Source organism: Sardina pilchardus, chromosome 10, assembly GCF_963854185.1.
Source record: "Sardina pilchardus chromosome 10, fSarPil1.1, whole genome shotgun sequence".
Taxonomy (NCBI): domain Eukaryota; kingdom Metazoa; phylum Chordata; class Actinopteri; order Clupeiformes; family Clupeidae; genus Sardina; species Sardina pilchardus.
In genome coordinates this window covers 21,110,107-21,117,606 of record NC_085003.1, presented here as the reverse complement: position 1 = coordinate 21,117,606, position 7,500 = coordinate 21,110,107, and the positions used below count along the sequence as shown (strand labels likewise).

Sequence of the window (7,500 nt, the reverse complement as noted above, 5' to 3'; positions counted from 1 at the left end):
TGACAGTAGCGAGATGATATTTACAGTGTAAGAGGTCATCAGTGTTCAAACCCCCAGCGCTCTGACACAAAAGGCTAGCTATTTGTGGTATCAAAGCTTTGGTCTTGCTAAGTCTGCCTTGCCAGAAATCTCCTTCTCTCTGTGTGCTAAATCCCACCGGTGTACCTTCGGCTGCCTGATTAAAAATGCTTCAGGGGAAGCAAAAAATATCAGAAACATAACTGCCATCAGTGAGCTTCTACACTCTTTGAAGTTTTTTCTCTCTCTCTCTCTCTCTCTCTGCACATTCAGGGGAAAAGTGCTATCTGTGCACGAGTGAGAGCAGAGGACGTAGCGTTTCAAATGTGCTGGGGTTTTTGACCCAATTATCTCTCTTTGTCTTGGAAAGAAAAAAGCTCCTGTGCCCAGCGCTTAGCACATGCATCATTCCAGGCCCTCCTCTGTTTTCACAGCGCTGAGTGATTAAAGATTTAATTAGCTGAGGACCTTGCTTCAGGGAGACTCGTAAATCTATATTGATATTTCCAGAGTGTTGGAGATCCTCATATTTGCTTATGGTGGAACTCGGAGACACAAGTCATGAACTGACAATTTGCAACTTTTAGAGGGTGTCTAATGATATTCCCCCCCGAGGCTATCGTTTGTATTTTCATTTGGGATGAGGAATTAAATATGACATTACCAAAAAAACAAGCTCTATTGTCTCTAATTGCATGGCTTGTGAAGGTCTCCCATACATGTAATGTCTCAGATATTCTTATATACAGTATGAGATACTTTCAGTTCCTGAACTTGATAAAAAAAGAAAATTCCAAAGTCAAAAAGTGAGTGCCAAGTTTATGAATAATCCTAAAATTCAATATGCTCAGGAAACACAGAAGCTGCAGAATATGCCAGTAATTTCTGACAGCATTTGCAATTCATGAATAATGATTTCAGATTTATATTTGCACACCGACAGGGACTTTGAAGTGTAACTACATATCCTCCACATACCGACCGCGAAAAATAAAACAGTTCACCGTTTACTAAACGATGTGCCAGCAATTAACTCAAGCCAGGCGATATTGCTCTGGGAGCTCCCAAACATAATCGTAAATGTGCGCGACACAACTGCGGGCTCCTCTTTAAAGCTCCCTCTCTACCTGCCCACCTCCTCCTCCTCCTCCCCGCCGTATGAATATTTCAGCAGCCTGACTCCAGCCTCGTGGCAATGTCAGACGAGAAGCGCACCCTGATGGATACCTGTCTGCAGCTTCATCTCCCTGTGGCTCGTCTTCACACAGACGGCGTGACAGAGTGCTGACGAGAGAGAAGAGACAGAGAGAGAGGGGAAGAAAGAAAGAGAGATGGATAGAGAGAAAGAAAAGAGAGAGAGTGGGAAGTTCCTCGAGTCATCAGAACACCCCACTCCCCCACCACCATCACCACCACCACCACCCCCACCCCCACACAACACCACCCACACCAGCCAGCTCAGATCTCACAGAGGAGGCATGACAGAGCCATGGTGAGATGGGCCTGCCATCTTTGAAGCCTTTTGAAGGTGATGGGTTCTGAAGGCTGCTTTTCCCCCTCAAACCAAGGATGTCTGGCAGGCAGCTATATGGATGGGCAGCAGCTCTATACTGCATTGTGCCTCTCATATGAGAAGGCACGTGAAGGATTCTATACTGCTGACAGGGCTCTATACGGAGAATAATAGTTTACTGCTCTGATCCTGGACTAATCATCATTACAGAATTGATTATGAACCCATACAAACCTTATATCGGTTTATTAACATTAACCATTAATCGGTTGTTATTACAACAGTTTTCTTCCTGCCTGCCCATAGCCTTTATATATGCTGAAACACTCATAGAACTGAAAAAAAACCCTCCACTTTCCTCTCTACTTTCTAAGGTTCTCTGAATCATGAGGGTTCTCTTATGCAACACTTCCAACACATCAGGCTCTTCTACTAAAGCCCAGCCTCCACTGAAGTCAGGAGAACAGACAACAGACCAGAGAGAAGGAGAAAAGGAGAGAAGAAAATCTATAGAATTGTAAATATATACAGCAGTACTTACTTATACTGCTTATCTTATGGGCCATTATCGGCTAGATGTGGCTTCACAGATCAAAGGCGTCTCCATCTCCAAGGCTAACAAAGAAAGACAGAGCCAGAGAGAAAGGGAGAGAGAAAGGGAGAGAAAGAAAGAGAGAGAGAGAGACATGGTTGTTAAATTTACAATGAGAAACCACAGAGAGGGAAGAAAAGAGGAGAGGGGGCGAAACGCTGGTGCAAGGTTGGAGTCATGGACACCACAGAGGTGCTGTGACTGTGGCTGGAGCTGGAGCTGGAGCTGTGGGGGGTGGGGGTGGGGGGGGCGGGGGTGCAGCGATTGATTTTCCAGAGAAGTGCCAGTTCATCATTCCCCGAGACAGTCTCTATCGATCCCCCTTTAGTTTGTTTGTGATTTTGTTACCTCAAAGCTGGTCGCTATGATAAATCCTTCTTTATACAGCCCGGGTCCGAGATGAGGAACGGCCTGATCAAAAGACGAGTGGATGACCTCATTTTCGGAGGGCCGATTTTATTCAGCCGCTGTCCTGCCATTGCTCACCGAGACCGAAAAAAAACACCCCAGCTGTCTAACGAACCAGGTGGTGCACACACCTTACCCATACAAAACACATACACACACCCTACACACACACGGCTAGCACATGACGGAGAGCCCTGGGGTTTAGCAGAGCAAGGCTACCCAGCTGCTGATAGAATTCTGTTCGATAGGTAATTTCGGTGTGCTGGACCAAGATGAGCATGTGGTGTGGTGTGATGTGATGGATTGCTCTGTGTAGTCATTTGCTGTTGCTGACCGGTGTTTAGATAAGCTAAGCTAAGCTAAGCTAAGCCATCCCTGCATGCCGAGCGCTTGTGTGTGATGTGTTGTTATGCTGCTGTTGTGCTGTGTGTTGTGATTCCCTAACGCTGGGCAGGGCCCTGGTTGTCTGCTCCTGCACCTGCTGTGTGCTGCTATTGTGTGAGCCAAGAAGTCAGGAGGCAAAGGAGCCTTATAGTTAGTATGGTTTGCTTTCATCTCACTCACACACTCTCTCTCTCCCCCCCCTCCCTCTCTCTCTCTCTGTCCCTCACTCTATCCTTCGCTCATTCTCTCTGCATTATCCCCACTCTTTGCCTTTGAATCCGTCCATAGGAGAAAAAAAAAGAAAAGTCAGAGGGCGCCTTTCTTCCACGTCCCTCTCTTCGCGGGCATCGGAGCTTTTCGCTCGGCTATGCGTGGCGACCTCGGTGCACCTCTGCCAGCACGGCGGTGGCCCGAGGTTCCGCTCTCAAAGCCGACGCGCCACTTCAAAGCGGGCCTAGCGGTGGCGGGGAGGTGGGCACTGAGCACAGAGTGCTGCTCCATAGGGATGATGCCCCCCCCCCTCCACACACACACACACACACACACACATACACCCCTCGCTCTCAACCATCCACGGGCAGGTGGACGCCACTGGGCCTGAATGAGGGCTATTAGCATTGCCGCTACACCTGCAAAATGCTCAGATGAGCAGAGAGTGGGAGAGATGGAGGAGAAGAGATGGAGAGAGAGGCAGAGAGAAATGGAGAGAGGAGAGATGAAAGTGTGGAGGCAGGAAATCAGTGTGTGTGCGTGTGTAAGGGAGAGAGAGAGAGAGAGTATGTGTGTGTGAGTGTGTGTGTGTGTGTGTGTTTGTGTGTGGAGGTTGTTAAGCACAGATGACACCCATAGAGTTTCTACACCTTCCCTAATAACAATTACAGCAGTACTTAATTGCTGTTCGAAAACCAAACGAGCATTAAAAGCTGCGCTGATATGAAACACCTGCATCTGAGATGCCCACGTACCTGCTGGCGGCGGGCAGTACAGACATCAGGCCGTGCCCGCCGCCTCTCACGCCCTCCCTTCCCTCTCCTCCGGCCCTTAAAGCTCTATTAATGCCTAATAACTCCCGTCATTAGTTGCCGCGCCAACACGGGCGCTGGTCATTAGGAGGCGTGTTTACAGCCGCGCCGCTCACGTCCTCCGAACGCCGCCATCATCAGTCAGTGCCCGTTTGCGCTGGCACGCCTTGGCGCCACGGTAACGCGTGGCACAGATCCTCTAATTGCATGTGACTATCTTCATCAGCATACGTTGCGAGGGCGCCCGTTCTGACAGCGCTGCTTTATTGGCGCGGTGCGAGAGCGGCTTTGAAGCATCCATCATGTTGCCGAGGCTTAAGGGCACTCCGGGGACCGGCGAGCACAGGCTCCGAGCGCCGCGCTCTACCCTGGAGGCTTAAAGAGGCACAGCAAATATGCAGCCACTGACTGCCTGTGTGTGTGTGTGTGCGTCTCTGTGTGCGTGTGTATGTGCACATGCGTCTTTGTGTGTGTGTGTGTGTGTGTGTGTGTGTGTGTGTGTGTGTGTGTGTACGTGCTTCTTTGTGTTTGTGTGTGTGTGCATGTGTACATGCTTCTTTGTGTGTATGTGTGTGTGTGTGTGTGTGTGTGTGTGTGTGTGTGTGTGTGTGTGTGGAGTGTTGTGTGTGTTTGGAGGGGCAAAGTATCAATGTGTTGGTGTGCATGAATGTGTGTACATGTGTATGTATGAATTTGTGTATGGGTGGGGGTGGGAGGACATCAGACACATTAGTATGTGTGGATATGCCTGCACAGGTGACAATGCATACATATGCTTATGCGTTTGTTATCTTGTGTGTTTTTCTCTCTCTCGCTCTCTCTGTGTGTGTGTGTGTGTGTGTGTGTGTGTGCAAGGCGAGATGTATGACAGTCAGTGATTGGTAGAGAGACACTGAGTCAGCTCGTTCATTATTTATTTATGTCCAGTGCTGTCTAGGAGAGGGTCTCACAGTTGACACAGAAATCCCTTCCTAGAATCAAGCATAGGATTTCTGTACGCCTAAATAATACATACAGTCAGGAAGCATCTCAGGACCCATACATCTCGTTATATATTTTCTTATGGCCTCATTTACTCTGTAGAATAATGGCACCAAAAGTGTCCATAGCCAGCCAGCAATGCCACCAAAATAAGGAGCAGTTCTAAATCTAGCTGGATAAAGTCATTGTGTGCGTGTGTGTCTGTGTTTCTCTCTCTCTCTCTCTCTCTCTCTCTGTGTGTGTGTGTGTGTGTGTGTGTGTGTGTGTGTGTGTGTGTGCGCCTGCACTAGAACAGATCTGAATTTAAAGCAGTGAAAAGAGTTGATAGGGCCTTGGGACAGACTGGCTATCCTTGGTCAATTGCTCTGAGCCTGTTAATGACCCTGCCTGTAAGGCCTCCTTCCTAAGAAAATAGCAGGCAATTAACATACTGAGTGGATTACAAGATTGCAGTGACTTTGGGATTAATGTGCACACTTATTCTTAACATCGCTAAGCGACTCCTGAATAGTACTGTCTGAAGAGAATCGTGCTGTGCTTAGCCGGCTTCCAAAGAACATGCCAGGAAATTGCCGGGTGCTAAAATTGCTAATCAAAATGCCACTGTAATGGCTAGGCGACGCTATTATTTGGGAGGGAGTAAGAAGATTGGTGTAATGACAGAATGGCCTCTTCTGGGCATGAGCGTAATTTAAATCATCTATCACCTATTCACTGATGCTTAGTCGGGTCCTTCTGTCTTAAATCGTCCAGCTCTGTTGCCATAGAAGACTAGGAATAAAAGTAGAATAGGGAGCTGTGAAAGGAAGGGGGCTGTCCAGTACAGACATTGTAGACTGTGGGAGGTTGTATATAATGTTTGACAGCCCCCCCTCTCTTTTGGCAACCGAGTGCTCAGATCATCGCAACAAACCCTGCCAGGATGCTGGGCATGTATCCATGGAGATGACCCACGTGTCAAGCCATCGGAGGGGCTGCAGGAGCGGGATTAAAAGGTTGCGGCCCGGCGGTTAAGCTCGGCGGGCCCCCACGGGACCACATCCTGCCCCCCCCCCCCACCGTGGCTCTCAGCCTGTCCACCCTGGATCAGATCGCTCCCCTCCACAGCCGGGGGGCCACCGGCCATTTGAGAGCTGCACTTAAAACCAGAAGGTCACTCTCACAGTTAAATGGGAACTGAAATGCGGTACATGGCCAGACTGAAATTCATCCATGACAATGGAGACAGAGAGGCTCTTGTTTTAGATTTGCAAATGAAGCACCAACACCATCCTAAAATGGCGTGAGGAGGACGACCCAGAAGCCATTTATTGATATGTTCAAGAAGCATAATTTCATCCGCCTTCATACATCAGACTTACATTAGATCATTTATTAAAAGGGAGCGAGGCTAGGGAGTTTTTCCTCGCCCCTTTTCCTCGTTACTCATAGACTCTCTCTCTGAATGTTTACCACTCTGTAAAGCACATTGAGACGTGTAATGTTTTGGTGCTCTATAAGTTAAATTAAATTGAAATAATATGAAAACAGAGCAGAGGAACCGTACAGTTTTCCAACATTTTGGCATTGCACATTCCTGATGAGCACGAGATCAAAGGGCAGCTGTCTGGGGGGACCCCTCTCCTCTCCTCTCCTCCTCTCCTCTCCTCTCCTCTCCTCTCCGCGTCTCTAGCACCAGGGCTGTGTGCTGAGGCCACATCACAGGCGTCTCCCTGCCAGGCTGTCTGAGATGACGGCAGTCACATCTATAGGCCCACACACACACACACACACACACAGCGGCAGCCATCTTGATTGCATTCTCCCTTCCCCTGTTGCTGAGGCCCTCTATAAGCTCCCTCTGTCTCTCTCAGCAAAGGCTTCACCTGCTATCAGCACCATCATTTCTCTCTCTCTCCCTCTCTCATTCTCTCTCTTCCTCCCTCCCTCCCTCCTGCTCTCCTCTCTTCCTAGCCCTGGCTGTGACGTTGATATGATCTTTAATCCACAGCTCCCCACCTCACCTCCGCATCTCTTACCAACACTGTCAGCGCCTGGGCAGGAATGAAAAGAGCCCAGATCTTAGCACCTCTATCTCTCCGCACCTCCGGGGCGATGCTCCCTCTCGCTCTCTCCATCACGCTCCCTCTTTCTCTCTCCCCCTCTCCGCTTCTCTCGCTCGCTCGCACCCTCCTCTCATCTTCTCTCTTTCTCTCTCTCTCCCTCTCTCTCTTTCTCTCCAAGTCTGAGACAGCCTGTAATGTTTCTTTTGGAAAAACGCGGCGAGGACCTCGCGGGGACCCACCAATGCTCAAAAAGCGTAACAGAAAAAGACAAAAAGGGAAAATGCACTAATGGTTTCTGGTGAACAGATTTCCATTTAAAAAAAAAAAAAAAAACACTTTTGCATGGCCTTGCTTGTTTTCTGCACTGGCTGCCTGTTTTCCGTGCACTTAAGCTTCAGTACTCCAGTGCAGTAAGTAACAGCGAGCCGGCTCGCCGTGCGGACTCTCTGGACCATACGGCCGTGCTGAATGTGTGCTGTTTGCTGGTGGCTTTCTGATGGGAGCATCTGTGGGCCTTCTGTCACCGGGCCATATGGC

At 49.0% G+C, this 7,500-nt stretch overlaps 1 protein-coding gene across 2 annotated transcripts in view; it reads right to left on the bottom strand.

Annotated features, from left to right (window-relative positions):
- The window catches only part of mgat4c (mgat4 family member C), a 92,285-nt gene that overhangs the window by 60,339 nt on the left and 24,446 nt on the right, over positions 1–7,500 (bottom strand). Inside the window, exon 2 of one of the 2 annotated variants that reach the window (XM_062547844.1) lies at positions 2,073–2,146. The exons of the other annotated variant lie outside the window; for it this stretch is intronic. The gene's annotated coding sequence lies outside the window, so the exon portion shown is untranslated. The remainder of the gene's footprint in view (positions 1–2,072; positions 2,147–7,500) is intronic. 2 annotated transcript variants of the gene reach the window in all.